Source organism: Anomalospiza imberbis, chromosome 1, assembly GCF_031753505.1.
Source record: "Anomalospiza imberbis isolate Cuckoo-Finch-1a 21T00152 chromosome 1, ASM3175350v1, whole genome shotgun sequence".
In the NCBI taxonomy this organism is placed as follows: Eukaryota; Metazoa; Chordata; class Aves; order Passeriformes; family Viduidae; genus Anomalospiza; species Anomalospiza imberbis.
The window spans coordinates 76478724-76497061 of record NC_089681.1 but is presented as its reverse complement, the minus strand read 5'-3'; the positions used below and the strand labels follow the sequence as shown (position 1 = coordinate 76497061).

At 33.2% G+C, this 18338-nt stretch overlaps 1 protein-coding gene across 9 annotated transcripts in view; it reads left to right on the top strand.

The window, feature by feature from the left end:
- The window catches only part of CDH18 (cadherin 18), a 527119-nt gene that overhangs the window by 446091 nt on the left and 62690 nt on the right, over positions 1–18338 (top strand). The gene's annotated exons all lie outside the window — the stretch shown is intronic.

Genomic DNA, 18338 nt, shown 5'->3' with positions numbered 1-18338 from the left:
TAACACAAATCCCCATTGAGAGTCCAGTAAAGTTCTTTTCCTGGCTTTTAGACCGTTTTTTAAAAGGCATAATAACAAACTGATTCTGCTTACTATAAAAACAACTATATTTACAAATCAATAGAGAAAAGGGACAAAGTATAATCCATAGAATGTGGTTTGCACTGTGAAACTTAGATACACTGTCAGGTGAATTTTGGCAAAATGGTATGAAAAAGGAATCAGACATCTAATTGATACTAATATGATTGCTCCTATCTGCAAAGCCAAAGCAGAAAAAAACAGATACTGAATATGGTAATGAAATAACTGTGAAAATTTGTTTACTTGAAAAGACAATGTGTGGGTTGACTTTTTCTTTAAATCTCTTTAGAGGCATGGTTAATTCTACTGTTTCAATTATATGTAGCACTAACGCATATAGGGAAAGTTACTTTACACAGAAATTACACTTCAGTTAAATATTCCTTTTGGCTTCCTGAACCAGAATACTAATTACACCTTGGTTTGTCCTAGCATGCCATTCAAACCCTTTTTGAAAGGCTTGCAGAAGAAAACTGACCTGTTTCCTTATGCTGTGAACATGTAGAGAATAGGTAAATTTGCCTGCATTCTGATCCTAAATGGAAGAAATTACTTCCATTGAAATCTAGTATAATTTGTTGCAGGCTTCCTGTTAGATAGCACTTTCTGAAGATGATAGAAGACATTAATTGATTTTGTAGTTCAGTGACACTAGGTTAAGTGATTTTCTCTATCACACAGCTTGGCTTTGAGACTTGTTTTCGTTTTTCTTCTTCTTAATTTGAAAGGTTTTTGTCAAATATGTGGGAGGCATTTGATGGGAGAAACATAGCATGCAACACATAATTTGTATGATGAATGTATCTGCCAGTGTCTGCCTTTGATTAACTTACTGGATTTCAGAGTAAAGGCATTAGTGGCTTAGGAGAAAAAACAGAGGATAGATGAGAGAAAATGAAAAGAGTAAATAAAAATCTTCTTCAGTACTAAGTGTTAGTTAGAAACTATCACTATGGTATTAGAATATGAAAGCTATTTTTTTCTAAACAAAGTTACTGTCAGCATTGTTTAGCAACCAGTAGCTGATATTGTGTATTATCCAAATTATGCTTATATAAAATCCAATACCTGTTTAAGATGCTATGTATTCTGTAAACAAATACCAAATTCTTCTTGTTAAAAAACTCAGTTCCAGCACCTTGTAGTGTAGTGAAGAATGAGTAAATTCATCAGTCCCTCATCAATCCCTTTTCACTTCTCCTTTTCTCTGACAAATTGTACAGACCAGAGTTCTGTGACCTGATCTTGCTTTTAAAAGATCATCTTCTCTTACTGTGTGTTTTGACAGTTATCCAATACCTATAGTTTTGTCATCCCTGCCCTTATAATGAATAAAAAAGAAAACATATTCTGTAGATGCAGTTCTCATAGGTGGGGGGTGGTGAGGGGAGGAAGAAGGGTGGAGTGGAGCATTCATTTTCCTGTTAGTATACCTCCAGATTCTAATAAATAACATGGGAGCATTACTAATAACAGAAAAAGACAAAAAAATCTTGATAGTTTCGACTAAGTATACATATATCACCAAGGAAAGTTAAAATAAAGCCAAATGTTGCTGAAATTAGACTTATATAATGAAATAAACAAGATAAAATGGCTTTGCAAGTCTGTTCCCTCCCACTTGAAGCCTGTACATGGTTTAATTTCTACAGAATGTATTTAACTTGATCAGAGAAGAGTCTTTTCTTTTGCATTTGTAAAGCACCTCATGTCCAGTTCTGCAGTAAGCAGTAAGCTTATGCAGACCTTGAATTTTCATTTTGTTTCATTTTTTTCCAGAGTTATATAGCTGTATGCCTGTGCATTTATGCTGAATTTATTCCTGATTAAATCACTTTGAAGAGTGTTGTGCCAGCTTGGTTTCACCTGCGCCTTGGACCTCTGGCTCTGAGGTGTATTTGTTATCAGAGACTGTAATAGGAACTAGCTGGAAAGCTAAGTTCTGGTTATAAATTTAGATTTCTCCAATACTGCATGTTCCAGTGCAACTTCTATTATGTATCACCTCTAGTAAGAAAAATATTTTGTATTGACAATGTATTCCGAGCTAGGGGTGCCGGTGGACGAAAATCTGGACATGAGTTGGCAGCATACCCTTGCAGCCCAAAAAGCCAACCATCCTTGTCCAGCAAGTGAAAGGAGGTGACAGTGCTCCTCTGCTCTGCTCTGGTGAGACTCCTCCAGCTGCTGTAGTTCATCCAGCTCTGGCATCCCCAGCACAAGAAGGACATGGGCCTGTTGAGTCCATAGGAGGACCATCAAGGTGATCAGAGGGCTGGGGCAACTCTCCTATGAGGAAAGGCTGTGATAGGGCTGTTTAGGCTGGAAAAGAGAAGGCTCTAAAGCAACCTTACAGCAATCTTCCAGTACATAAACAAGGTTGATAAGAAAGAGGGAGAGAAACTTCTTAGCAGAAAGTCTTTCAATCCAGCAAGTGGCAATGATTTTAAACTGGAAGAAGGTAGATACAGGCTGGATATAAGGAAGAAACTTTGTACAGTGAGAGTAGGGAAACACTGGAAAATGTTGCCCAGAGAGGTGGTGAATGCTCTACCTTTGGAAACATTTATGGTCAGTTTGTACAGGTCTCTGAACAGACAGATCTGTCTTAAAATCTCCTGCTCATTGCAGAGAGATTGGACTATATGATTTTTAAATGTCACTTCCAACCCAAATGTATCTATGATTCTACTGCTTTAACAAACCATTTAAAAGCTAAGCAAAACTCGCAATCAGGACACTTCAGTGTCAGAGAGGCCTTATTAAAAAATACTGTGGTTGCTAACAAAAAATATTATAATTATAAGATGGGGAAGAGTGAGTGAAAGTGAAAGTGATAGGAGTGACAAATCTAAGCAAATGTGTCAGCACGGATAAAATCACCTGTTGCTATACAGTAGAAGATTTAGCTGTGATCTGTAGTGAGCAAATTTTTGTAAGTATAGTTACTTCTCAGGACACAACTCAAGAAGGAAGTATGACAGATTGCTAGAGGCTATGCTATCAAAGGCTTTTAACAAAAAATAACTTGAACAATATAAAGTTATTCTACCACATTCTAGGCAGTCAGCCTGAAAGATAGGCATGATGATTGAACAGTTTTTCAAGGCTGCATGCTATTCTGTACTAGATATAAAAAAACCTGTACAGCTTCCAACAGTCACCTCTGTCAGGATATTGCAATAGTCAAGCATTTTAGTTACACACACACTTTTTTTTATCCCCACAAAATCATCAAGACATAAAAATGAGAATTTTGTGAAAGAAAAAAAATCCCTTTCAAGCTTTTGGGTATATAAAATTTTCCATCACAGTTGATAATGGTTATGTTAGAAGATATGTTTTTGGTTTTTTTTAATCCTGGATAACAGAAATCAAAACATTTCATACAGTTGCAGAATCACAGAATTAACTGGGTTTTATGTGTTATATGTTATATGTTTTGAGATAAAATATAGTAACAGATCTATTAGCACTATATGTGTATACATATACACTGTTCCAACACAGTTGGAGAGACAAAGTTCACCTAAAGTTGTCCCTTTAGAAGAAGAGGAGAGACGGAGTCCATCAATTCATACTGATCCAGCAGAGGATTTTTTCCCTTCTCTGTCTTGTCACCCCAAACTCCTTCTTTTATATTATAATTTTTGGTCCTTCCCAAAGGGATGGAACGATTGTTCCATGCTATAGGTGGGGTTTTGGTGACTGTGACCTATACGTGTAAGGCATGTTCTCTTTTCTCTTAATTTGCTTTCTTAGGAGTGTGAAAGTTAATATATAAATAATAATAAATATTATATAAAAATAATACATTTATATATATAAATAATATATAATTAGGGCTTAATTAGGGTCTTCATTACTTGCTTATTTTCCTTTCAGGCAGAATTTACAGTTCATACAAAGGTAAAACAAACACACTGGTCCTCCTCTACCTGCTGAAGTAGCAGTAAAGCCTCTCTGACCTTCTCCAGAGTGTCACTGTGAGCGTTCTAATCTCCTTGAAGGACCAGATTTACAAGCCTTGTTGGGCCCAGTGAGGGGGAGTAAGGCTGATGTGTGGTACAGCTTTGTGGCTACTCTTCTGTGCCTCACTGAGAGGCTTTTAGGCCTCCTCTTCACCCAAGATATCCTTCCAATATTAGGCTAGTCTGAGCCTAGTGTGGGATCGCCGAGGGGCCCAGCTTGTGTTTTTCTCAAGAAGGCTTATCAGTTCTTCACTAACTTAAAGCAATTCCATAACAATTCTGACAATTTACCACAAAACCAGAGAAAACATATAATTTAGACTTGAAATATGTGATGACCTCCTTCACTTCACTTCAAAATTCCCTCTGAAGTCAGTTTATTTAACCAAAATTTGATTCCATTTTGTAGGCTTTGCAAATACTCTGTCGTTGTCAAGCAATATTATGCCAGCTGATCAGGAAATACATATACTAAACACAAACGCTGCATTGAAGTAGAGGATTATAAGTGATGACTGAAAACTCATTTTCCTTCCGGTGTTTTGCCATTTGATGGGTTTGCAGCTGTGTGTACTTGTTTGAATTATTTCTGCATTACTATGAGCATCTCAGTCTTTTAAGTGGGGAATGCACCTAATGGTCTGGAAAATTATTTCAATGTTGCTCAAAAGCTGTATGTGACACTGTAGTGTATGGTGCAGTAAATTCTTGGCAGTTAACACAGCCATGAATGGGGTGAAATATAGTTATAGATAGTGCACTGTAAAAAAAAACATATAAAAGCAGCTTTTCTTCTCGTTAAATAATTTTTAAAAAGAGGGTAATTCTATCTAATGATAGCATGCTTATATATAAATTTTTTTAGCATGGAATTTATCTTAAACTGGGCTCTGTTTATAATTATGTTTCTGAATCTCCTTTTAAATAAAAATGAAAATAAATAATTAAAAAAACAACCCCACAAAATATATTTATAGTCAGCGATGTCTATTTTAACCCATCTGTATCTCACTGAATTTCAGTTTCAAGGAAAATAGAACAAGAGACAATGAACTTGTACTGTAATTAGACAGGATAAGGCTAGTCATTAGGAAAAAATATAACGTGATTTTTAAAGCACTGGAATACTTTACCTGTTAAGAAATGCCAATTTTCTTAAAAGATGTTTTTAAAACCTGTTAGATCAACTTGTGCTAATAATGGTTCAAACACAGTTAATCCTACCTTAGGAGAGGAGGTCCTGTTTCTCTGTGATTCTTTTACTTTTTACTTGGGCAGATACATTTACAGAAGACTTAATGCTTTAAACTGATATCCTTGTAGACTGTATTCATGTAGAAATTAAAGATTAATTCAGGTAAATATATTGGAGAGGGGATGTTAGAGATTATAATAATTTCATTGCTTCCAGAGTGATTTTCACAGTGAAATGACTATTTCTCATCTCAGAGGAAAAGTGAAACTTATTTTGTTTGGGGTTTCTTGGGAAGCTTTTCTATTTTTTTAACTCTATAACATATCAAACAAAAATCAACCAAGAGCTATTGAGGAAACTAATGAATATTCTCTCAAGATGCAAGAATTAGCCTAGCCTGGAAAGAAGATACTTGCTCCTGAGCTATCATTAATAAATGGGCTGAATGGATTTCTGGGAAAAGCAGTTAAAGAACAAAATGCCAGTATACTAGGAGTCAGTAAACACAGATCTCATTCAGTGGAGGAAGAGTCTCCTGTTTCTATCTGGCACTTTTCAGAAGTATATATTCACCTGCATTAGACACCTACATGTACAAATTGCAGTTGGTCTGTGCATTGTCAGTGAATTCTTCACTTTCAGGATGCACCAAACCGTGGAGCATCTAAAGACTCAATTCACAGTAAGATCTCTCTACAGGAGAATTTAAAGGAAGATCTCTTTAATCCCTGGATGCATGACACTGGCTGTGTAGGTACTTATCATCTGTTTAGTACCTCAACAGTAAATCTAAACTGGAATATATTTCACTGGGAGCATCAGCTAGTAAGATTTGCTGTGTATGGGAAAAATGCACATAATTCTTAAAGCCTGCCATGATACAGTTTTGGACAGGTTATACAGAACATACCTTGGAAAAAGGTATAAAAAGAAACACTGATTAGAAATTGGCTCTTTTTTTGGTCTAAGTTTTTAGTGTAGTTTTACACCATTGTTTACAGTGTAATATTCTAATTTATGTAAATTTGAACATTAGAGACTAGATTGTCACATGATAAAGGAATCCTTTTCAAAACCTTTGTTTCCCCAGTTCAAAAGGAGGAAGGAAAGAATTGAACATTATGTAGGTACACACACAGGCATATACAACATGAAAGGAGCATGAAATATCTTTATTTTATTTTCTTTCCCTCTCCTTTTTTATTTGAGTCCTTGTTGGATAAGTTATTGACAACTCTTGCATTTCTATGCTATAGCAATATTCTCTTTGATTGTAAAAGATCATTGTATTAAACTCATTTTAATGTCCATACACAGAGAAGTGGGAACATCACCACACTGCAAACTAAGATAGGTAACCACAGAATAAAAAAAAAAAAGAAGAAAAAAGAAGCCCTTTTAACCATACAGAAATACTCACAGCTGATGGTGAAGTGTAGTGTTTAAATAACCTTAATAAGAGTTCTTATGTGAAAAAAAACTGTATAAAATGTTTAGGATATTTCAGAGGATTTCTTGAAATGTGTTCCTGAACAAGCTCATTTTAAGTGATGCTCAAGAATTGTTCAGTATAAAGCTGAAAGACACTGAAATTTGGTGGAAATTCATAGGCATTTTCATAAGCACTTTTAGAACATCAGGCATCATAATTTGGTTTGTATTACTCATTAAAATATCTGTAGAGTATATTAATATATTTGTTTGTTTTCCATTTTGCACCACTAAAAAGAGACAATATTTCCTCCACAGAAAGTATAGCCTTAATAATGAGGCAAAATACAAAAAAGCATTGTCTAGCTTTCAGACTTCATAATTGCAGGGCTGGCAGTTGAAAAAAAATTAAACACATTTTGAAGTATGAGAAAAGGTTAAGTTCTTCATATATTTTTTCACTGTTCGCTCAATATGTCCCGTTGAATATAGTGTTGACTAAATTCATTAAACAGATACATAATTATCAAGATGCCCTTTGTGTCATTATCTGTGCATCCTGTTCTTGACCTCAAAACATTGATTCAAATATATTCTGTTCTTTGCCTGTGATTTTCTTGACATTATGGTATAAACAAAACTTAAAATTTTATATCCAGATTCTGAGGAGCTTTAACAGCAACCTTGCTCATATAAGACACTCTTCTCTGATATGAGCTTCCATCACCAGTAACACCAGTAGAGCAAAACTCATCAACTAAATTACTGGATTGACAACTTAGTCCTAATCGTACTAAGAAGCTTTTTGCCTAAAAATAACAGATAAGATTCTTTACTGGTGTCAATCAGTATAACTTCAATACCTTGATATGAAGTTTCTGGATTTATCAAGACTGACAATATGAGGTCCTGCTCACCCTCATCAGGTATGTACTTCAGGAAGATCTTAAGGAGTATGGACAAAAAAAAGTATTTGACAGTTCCAAACATGGCAGGTGATAATATGTGCAATATCTGCACTTGAAAATCTCCTGTCCACTCTGTTTGGGACTCCCCATTCATCCTGGTACCATGGATTTTTACGTTTTTTTCCTAGTACATGAGATAATTTTTTTTTAATTACGTATCAGATATGTAGATACATGTACATTCCTCATGCTGTTTTATATTACTTCAGGTCATTCTAGAGATTTAGAAAATGGAGCAATACCTTCAGAGAAATGCTCGTTATGGTAGATTCAATTTAGAGGATAGACTTAATACAGACATATATAAAGAAAACACTAGGTAAAAATGTTTCTGTGCTTCATTCTATTAAAGAAGAATGCTGGAAAGAATTCAGAATGAAAGCTTGCATACTGCTCTGAATCTCTGTTTCATTTTGTCATTAGAATTAGAAATGGTATTTTTATATAGCCTGTGGAGTGGTATTCAAGAACAATTAGGCCAGGAATAATAATTTAGCTTGACAATAGGTAGTTAAAGTGAGTGATTGGATCTTAAATAAACAGCCTTCTTCTTCATGGACTTTAAAAATAATCTTACTCCTCCTAAATGTTAGTAGAATAGGGAATCAGTTGTATTTTTTACTTTTCATATATATTTAAATTTTGCAGATATAGATTAATTTACGGTCAGCCATGTTAAGGAAGATGGCTTTGCTTTTTGTAATTTAAAGTTTATTTCCTAATGATTGGTGTACAAGTACATTTGAATAAGTTTCAATGAATCTTCATGTCATTATTTAGAACATGCACTTAGAGCAAACATTGACCTTTTATACCAAACTGTAAATCAAGGTAGGCCCCTTATCTGTATTGTCCTACAGTGAATTTTTTATATGAAACAGAGAAATTGAGAATCATTTTAAAAAATTGTATTTGCTTTGGAAAGGACAGACTGAGGCTATTGAGGCCTACATTTTAAAATCATTCCAGATCCTTAGAAGGCAAAAATTTTCACAACATAGAACCCCAGCAGAGGAAGAAACCTCTCTGACACTGCTATTGATCTGTTTTCTTGCACTTTGTTTATTAAGCTTATTGATGACTGAGCAAGTAAGTTGAGTCTTAAGTTGCTAGGTTTTGTTCTTTTCTCATAGGGAAAATTAAAGCTGAACATACAAAACAAAGCCTGTTACATTTTTCAGTAATTTTAAATGAGGATGGTAAGTAGGAAGAAGAAAAGGAAAGTTTTTTTTCCTTTCCTTTTTTTTTTTTGACAGAACCCAGCATGGAAATTTGTAATATATGGTTCTTGAAATTATGGTGCTTATGATTAGATTGATAAAATTGTATGACTTCTTTCACTGTGGGTGACAAAGTCATGACTTTTCCAGGACAAATAATGAAATGTATGCAGAATTATTCCAAAATAAGTCTTGCTCCAGTAAGTTTTTCAGATTCAGAGCTAGTATTTTCAAATTTGTGATTTTTCTAAATTCAGAATAATTTCAAATGCAGACAATGCTTGTTTCAAGTCAAGAGGTGTTCAATGCTAATTTGTACAGCAGAAGTTGAGCACTTTGTTGAATAATGAATTGACTCAAATTAGAAACAGCTGTATAGAATTGATTTGTGTCATATTTTATGTTCTGTGTGACCTTATTTTGAAGCTTTTTAACTTATTGTAGTGTGAGAGTGCCTCTTTTCAACAAGTTATACCAGTAATTCAGTAATCCAGTAATTGTTTTCTTGATAGCAGTGTACTGTAACAAATGAGCAACAAAGACTGCTGTTTTCAGCCAGTTGTAAGATTTACTGCACTTCCAGGTAGAGATTTATCTTTTCTCTGATTAGATTGATCTGACTTCAGGTCAATAATTCCTGATTGAATCTCTTCAGAAGTCAATAGCTACCTATTATGTCACCTAATACACAAAGATTTTGTGGATGTCAGGTCTATGGAAGAAAATAACATTTGTGAACATGTGTCACATTTTTTATTATAAGATTCCTTTAAATTTTATTTATATATCACAATTATTTTTGTTTCCATAAGAAAATTCTGAAAATTGTGGTTCTCCTAAGGCTACCACAGACACATTTTCAGCATTCAAAATATCTATGTGTTATCTGCCATGGTTCCTTGGTCAGCCTTCTGTGTATCCAGAATACAGTTCTTAGATATTTTTTTTCTTATGCAGAGTTTGAACTAATGTTTTTTATTTTGTGAATAGATTAGGATTTTTATACAAGTATGGAAGCTTCAACGAATTTATAAATTTTTTGATCATTAATTTTGCTTTTCAAGAGAACATTATGATAACATTTTTTCCTTGAATTTTCCTTTCAAGGACCTTCAAGGAAACCAGTTACTCATAGTTTAAGGTAGCTGTTGTATCATATATACATATATCCACACTTACACTCTGATGTACTAAATCTAGCACTAAAGCACTTCCCACAATTAAGAATTGTTTTTTTTAAATAATGGAATTCTGCTGGTGATTGAATTTATTAGTTTTTCTTTAAAAATGCATTAGCTTGCAGGGCCACTCTCATAGGACGTTAACAGAATGATTTTCCTCATAATACAGGTACCCGGGATAGATGGATAAATGATTCACATTTGTGTATTGACAGTGTCAGTGTATTTCATTCACACTTTGCAGATATGCATACTGATGTGCTCAGTAAGGTTACACCCTAAGTGACCCATAGAAATTATTTGTTATGCCATACTGCTGTACTGCTGTCCTTAACATATTATGCAAAGGTCAGTGAAGCACTGCAGTTCAGTAGAATGCTCCGTGGGTGTGTAAGGAGTAAGCATCACAGGGAGAAAAGAATACAACCTATGTGTAAATGCTTGGTGTGTTGGCCAAGCAGGTTTTCTTACTAACAGATAATCTCAATTATACGTCTTGACCTTCTCAGTCAGTTGTAATTAAATTATTCAACAGATGAAATTTTGTCCAGATATGGAATCTTTTCAAGACTGTATGTTGAATTCAGTTTTTTTTATTAGCTGGACACCATTTTGGACCTATTAGAAAGGGGGCATTTATGCCTATAGTCATAGTCTCACTTCTTGACCTCTTATCAAGGTGATCTACTTTGAAAAGAAGCAAAAATATCATTCAAAATAATGGGCAACTATGTTAGTTATCTCAAATTATTTAGATATATTATTATGTACTTATTAAAGACAAAAAGGTTAATTTGCATAAAAGCAAATTAATGTACTAATAGTAGATGGGAAATATGAAGTAAATTCTGTGACTCCATCTTTATTTTTTTTCCATTGTGAAGGAAGTAATAAAGAGCTTTGGATTATTACTGAAATATTAACAGCTTTAATCTTCATCTGCATATTCCTTTGCCATTTTCATTCAAACTATAGATTAATTATATGTTTGTGAAGGCCAGAAGATGTGTGACATTACAAGAAGAAATGTTCAATACTAGCAGTCTATTCTATTTTATGAGAGCAGGATTTCCAAGTTTGTGAATATAAGTAGTTAGATTTCAGGCAGTTTTAAGCTCTTTCTTGTCAAATGTGATTTCCTTTGAGAAGACTTATGTACTTAATTCTGATCTGCTATCAGAGGTTCAGAGGTTACTGAATGCATCCCCTTTTTACTTAATTGCTTTGTTCATCACGTGTCATTAGGTTGTTCCCCCTCAAAAAGGATTAAATACACCTATAAGAAGTTTATATCTGAAGAAATTGCACTTAATGAGTAGTTTAATCTCTTCCAACATTCTTTGCCCTTGCCTCCACAGTGATATCATTTACTTGGTTCCTCTGCTTGCGTATCTGACAAATAAACTGTTGCAGAGTTGCCTCAATATCTAAATGGCATTAAGATAAATGTTAGTCAGGTATATCTGTATCTAGGTGGGTTCCACAGCTATCTTGGCCTAACATTTCATTCCATTATACAGTCACTTATCACTTATTACCATCTTTGAGCAAACAATTATTCCGTTCCCCTTCCCTTGGCGTTCAGGTTTTTCTTTACTTTTTAAATATATTTTAAATTCAATTCTTGAAAAAACTGTTTTCAACAGAGCAGTAACATCATACTTCTGCAGGTTTTGTCTTAGACACATGCCTACTATAGAAATATATCAGAGGTTGAGCATCATATTGGTCAAGGTAGAGGATCTGACCATTTATCCCTTTTGGCTCCTAGCCACATATTTCTTCAGAACTATAGAAATACCCATAATTTGGGTTCGAATTCCAAAGAACTCATGAGTCTGTGCAAAAGCACCAAGATGTCCTTCTATGAAAATTGAATTATTTAATCATGCACAATTATGCAGAGAACTAATGTATAGTGGCAGGTTGCCAAGTCACAGGAATGCTTTTATTCTGTCTTTAAGGCTTTCTTCTACTTATCCATACCAAATCTCCAACAATTTTTTGTGGAAAAAATGTGTGTTCAAAAATGGAAAAACAATTTTAGAAGAGGTCAAAACCACTCAGAGAGGAGATTTGCTTGAAAGAATGATTAACTATATTTTTATGTCTGAAAAATCATAGGAACTTATGTGCAATTTGTACTCCAAAAGAAACTACTTGCACATTTTCAGGACTTAGCATATTGATAAATAGTTTTTGAGGAACTAAACCTTTTTTGAAGTCTTTTTGGAATCTGCACTTGAAAAAAAAAAAAAAAAAGCAGAATTTCCACTTCTCTTCACCCTGAATTGTTGACTCTTTTAGGAACAGAATTGGATTAATGGGGGAACTATAATTTTTACAAATCTAGTTACAAATCTAGAAAGGGTAGTAGATTCTCCTAGAGTTACGAAGATAAACAAGTTTGCACAATTTAAATGTGTGTCAGTTTCCTGAAAGGCCAAGCAAAACCAATTTGCAATATGAGGCTGGTAAATTTAGGCAAAGAGTAAAAAAGAAAAACAGAGCGGCTAGAAAGAATTTAGCCAATTAAAAAGATTGAAATAGCAATAATGTCTTTCCATGTGTTTTTCCAGAAAATAGGCCATACTAAAAAATTTATTTCTTTGTTTTGTGAAATGCCAGGTTATATCGAAAAAGATAAATGCCATGCCACATGAAATTCTAGTTAAACAGATAGCAATTAGCAGTAGCGACAAGGCATATTAAATGGTTATGAACTGGCTACCTGGGAGGTAGGAAAAAAGTTATCATCAAGACAGAATTGTCATGAAAGGAAGAAATTCCTCTAGGGCTTTACAGGGATCAGTGTAAGACCAATTCTATTCAACTTCTTTCTGTGTAGATTAAAAGTAAACCAAAGCTAACCACTGGCAAAATTTTTGGATTACTATTTCTATAATAGATATCCCTTTGATTACAGCACTTGCATATTGCACAATAGAGTTTATTGTCTTTAGTGTCATTGCAGCAAGTTTTTAATTTAATCAGTTTGATTGTCCCATTATAAAAACTGAGAGGTGTTGTGATGACATTTGAGATCCATGCAATTCCCACATAAATTGGTGCATTTTTCACTCAGTTTGTGAAAATTTCTTCAGATTCCATTATTTAGGAGGCATTAGCAAAATACTTTTTTTGATTTTTAATTTCTGTCTGTTACGCATAAAGATTTTTGAGAAGATTTTTTTTTAAATAACATTTATTTTAAAATATTTTTTTTTCTTCTGGGGGTATTCATTGTAGTACAATCAGTCTGGTCAATCCACCCCTTCATTCAATACCAAATGAAAGCTATTCTAGCTTATTTCATTAAAATGCTTACTATTTTCCTTTTAAAATATTCTTATTTTACAGTACTTTCTATTTTTTAGCAGTTGTCCTTAAATTTTGGATTCATATATTTCATTTCAATGCTAATTTCCTTTAAGGAAGGATATACTGTCTTTCAGTACTATAGTCATGACCAGAGAAGATTGACCACTAATTGTCATTTCTATAGTGCTGTGACTTTCATCCATAAAGTATGTCTCTTTAGAGGAACAAAGTTTTAGTTATATAAAGCAGATCTGAGTCAAAGGTCTAGATTAAAAAACATCTTTGTTACAGAAGAATTCAAAATGTGGAGTAGGACCATTAGCTTTATACTGTAGATTTCTATTTACGGTTATATTTTGAACTAAATCACAGATTCAAGTCAATGTCTATTGAGAGTTCTAAATTTTAATTTTGTTTTGAAATTTTAAGGAAAAAAATGTATTTTCTGACTTTTTCAGTATCTGTTTTAAAAAGGAAAGACTGTACTTCTCTTTCAAGGTAGAAAAATATTAGAATTTGAAATGTGTTTTAATACATACAATATGTTCAGAATATTAAGTTACAATAAAATAGGGTAAATTCATACCCTAGAAAAAGTAGTGATAAAAATAGTGCTTTTATTCCAAAAGAAAGAATAATATTATTGAAATTACCAGCTGCAATACTTCAATTCCCTCAGTAAATTGTAAACTCCCACATTTAGTTAACTATTAAATCGATATTTAGAATTACATTTGAATCATAATTGTCTATGATCATGGCAAGACAGATATTTAAGAAGTTAGAAAATGGGGGATCAAATGTGACTTACTGGCCCTTCATCAAACATCTAGGAACACACTGATGTTTCAACAACAGAATGAAAGCTTTCCAATCAAAAAAATACTTACCTCTCCATGACAAAATAGTTTGCCAATAAAGTGGAATTGTGTGATTGTTTTCTTGTTTTCCCCACTAGATAGAAAACCTCTGAGCTCAAAATATTAAAATAGACCATGTTTTATATGAGGCAATTCAGACATCATGCAGGAGTAGGCTGTAAAATAAAGATGACTAGAATTCTGAGGTTGTTACTGAATGCAAATGAGTTCTTATTTTGTGTAAGTAATAAGATAAATTCTTTCAATTGCACCAGACCAATAGGTAAATACATAGTAAAATACTTCAGTAAATACATAGCTATGCACATGGCTGTGGCAGATATTTTCTTAGTATTTGTCTGCACTCAAATTTAAAAAGTCTTGATTTTTGCAGTCTCAGTTACAGTGGATCCTTCTGTTGTAGCTTTTCTTTTGTGTAACTTAAATGGTTCTTCACAGAGTGCTAAAAAGGGCAACATAACACATTGTCCGATGCTGCAGAGCATATAAGTACCTTTAAGATAATTTGGTATAAAAGAAAAGGTATTGACTGCAATTCAGTAACAAGGATGAATTCAGAGAGCCTGAGAGGGAAGTAAAATTTACCAAAAATGAAGTTATTTTCAGAGCTTTCTCAAATCCAGAGGTGTTGGGGAACAGGAAAGAAAAAGACTATCCACAATAGCAGATATATCAATATTTCATCTCAGAGTTCTTTTTTCTCAGTTTTACCTGATAATTTTAGAATAAATACAGGACCATCATGAAGAAATTTCTTAATTGCAAAAGGTTGTGAAGAACTGTCAGTACAGAGAAGGTTATGAGTATGAGGTTATGGGCAAGAGCAAGAAAAGCATAATCAAGTTTAATAGCATTAGACAGTAAAAGTACTTATAAGACATATTGTTTAGTTTTAGCTATTCCTGTGAGTAATAGGGGGTAGGACTTGATCCTTATTGGTCCTATTCACATTCAGAGATTCTATGTTTCTACAGTAATTCTGGTCTCATTAATTTGGAAATGTCACTGGGGAAAAATATCATGGGTTTATTAGTCAACTAAAGATCAATCATCAATGTAATGCATTCCATATAAAAAATAAAAATGTTGCAATTAAAAAAGGTGGTATTAAAATCTTAATTGGAAAGTAAGTAGGTTTCTTATCATACATGGTCAAGAAAGATAAATTCAAATTGGAAAATGTGCTTTCCAAAACTATTGTCACACACAAAAAAATTAAATTAAAAAACCTTAGCAAAATTGGTGTGCTTTAAGAGTAAATAAACTTATAAAAGAAGTTAAAAGAAAAGATGTTTTTTTGGGAGAGCCTTCCATGTGGGAAAAAAAAAAAAAAAATCTCTCATAATTTTAAGATGGAAATAGGTATGAGTATTTGAAAGGGCAGAAGTCCAAACCTCTGTGTTCTTCTCAGATCCATTCCAGTAGATTTACCCTTCCATATGTTGTATTTAATTTTTGAGATAGCAGTCAAACTTCTTTAGAAGTAGAAATTTTTTACTTAATACCAGAAATAGTATGGAGTGTACTTGTAATTACATCTACATCTTGTTTTTTTTTTTTTTAATTTTCGTGTTTGCCTTTCCAACCAAAGATGGATAAATACTGAAGGCATTGCTGAGAAGTACTTGGTTAACAGGATCACAGTGCTGCCTAAAAAATATGAGGCAAAATTAGGGCTGTGTTTAAATTTAAAAAACCTGTAACAGATTTCTTTTTCATTTTTTTTTTGGTAAATGTTTTAGTCAGGGAAATATCTTTCTTAAGATTAACTTCCTGTCTTCTTGTGGGATTTATACCAACCCCTGACAAGGATACAGAAGATACTCAGGATCAAGTCCTGCTTTAAAAGAAACTGCTGGATCATTTAATTTTATCTTAGTGAAAAAGGCAAATAAGTTCTTACACATTTTTGGATCAATAGTGAAACTTGAGATTATGAATGATTTTAGTGCTGCACTGCCAGGAGTTCCTGGAGCTGCAAGTGACAAGGACAGAGCATTAGAGTCCTCAAAGTAGTTACATACCTCATACTGATGATATGATTTCAGGATGTATAAATGGAGATGAAACCCAGGGAAAAGAGGGAACTAAATCTTTTCTCACTCTCTGCCTTCAGCCCATCAAAACTTTAAAACTAGTTTTTTTATTCTAAACTTTGCACACAAGGTTTTGAAATTAAGAGCCTGCCCAATTTCATTGTCTCACTTTTCAGAGAAGAGGAATCTGCTGCAAGTGAGAGAGATGAAATGATTAGTCATGATTAGTCATCCACAAATCCTTATTAACTATCTACAAGCCTTGATTAAGTGTCAAACCCCTTGAAGCAAACAGAGAAAAGTAACCATAAATCAGGGGAATTTCTGTTTGTTTAAATTAATTTAAAAATGCAAGTGGCTAATACTAGGGAGGATAGTGTAGAAGGCATGTTCTGCTATGTTACATTTGATCTGTTGCAAGTTGAAATGGAAGGTTCTTTTTAAAAATCCCGTATTTCTTACATGCATATGCATAAGCATGATACGTTTGGTTTCAATGTAAAAAAACTTAAACAATTCATTTGAAAATTCAAAGCAGGACATTCTCAGTTCGAGGACATTCCCATATTCCTATTTATCAGTAAAATATATTTTCAGAACAGTAGTACCAGATTTTGTGAACCATATTTGGTTTTATGAAAATGCTTATTTAAATCATAGCAGTTCTTTTTATCTAAATGACTCTGTAAATTTCCTTTTTGAAATTTATAGTGTGTATAAGTTGTGGTTATTTTCAATATATCATGTGTCAATTTCTGAAAAAAAAATCTGTTTCAAATGGTATCATTTTGAGTAAAAAAGCACTGATGAACTAAACCAGTAGTAATGGTTAAATGGTTTTATTGAAAAAATGCAAATAAAGTAATTTTAAAATACAAGAAAAGATAATGCTCTGGAAAATACTTTTTTACATGATCTGAAACTGTGGGAGTAAAAAAGCTTGAGAATCTTGCTGTACATAAAGTTCTTCTGAAGAATATGGCTCTACTTGTTAAGATTCTTTGCATTAGTAATTATTATATGATTAAAATTTACCTAGAAGCAACATCTGATACTTTTACGCTATTTACTTATTGGTAGCAAGAGCTCACTTTCAGAGTCCAATAGAAGTTATGCTAAAATTCTAGCTTTTAAAAATGTAATGTTAATAAATTGAGCATGTTACATATTTTTTTATTTCTATGAAACTCACTCCAGATTTGATGAGCAGAAGGGAAAGATCCCCTCCCTTGACTGGCTAGCAATGCATTTCATGATGAAGCCTGGGAAAATGCTGGCCTTGTTTGCTGCAAGGACACATCGCTGGCTCATGCTCAACTTTAGGACTACACCAGATTCTTTTCTGAAAAGCTCCTTCCCAGCTAGTGGGTGCACAGCACATACTGGTTCCCTACCACTGCACTTGACATTTCTCTTTACTGAATTCCATGATTTTTCTGTCAGCCTGTGATCAAAGAAATTGTCAGGGTTTTATTTACAGGTATCATCATAGGGGGAAAATGTCTCCTAATTGAAGCTATGCTCATAGAGATGTCTCTCCCTACTTTTATTTTAATCTTTTGCTTCTACATGTATAGGTTTTTTATAGGACCATTCAATTTTGGTTTTTTTTCTCTAGCATAGCAATAACAATAAAAGTCTTATATTTTACTTTGAAATTATTAATTAAGTCAAGCATAAACAAAAATCTATATGATTGACATGTATCAAAGACAGAAATTTTTTTTTTTGAGATTTGTCAAATAGGAAAATCTATCTTTTTGGTAGTTTTAAGAGATATTTAATATATTGATTCAGAAATTACCTTTTGTTATCAAACACTTTTGTGCCTTATTCCTTGGGGTAAGAGTTCCAATTAACTAGTTATTATATTAAGTAGCTATTTAAAGCATTATATGAGAAAACACTGTTATTTTGGCAATGTAACTTTGGGTTAGGAAAGTTATAAGTTATATTAATTATTTAATAATATAATAATTGATTTAGTAAATATTGTTTCAATTTTATCATATTATCCAGCAAGTTTATTGTCTAGAGGCATCTGGATTTG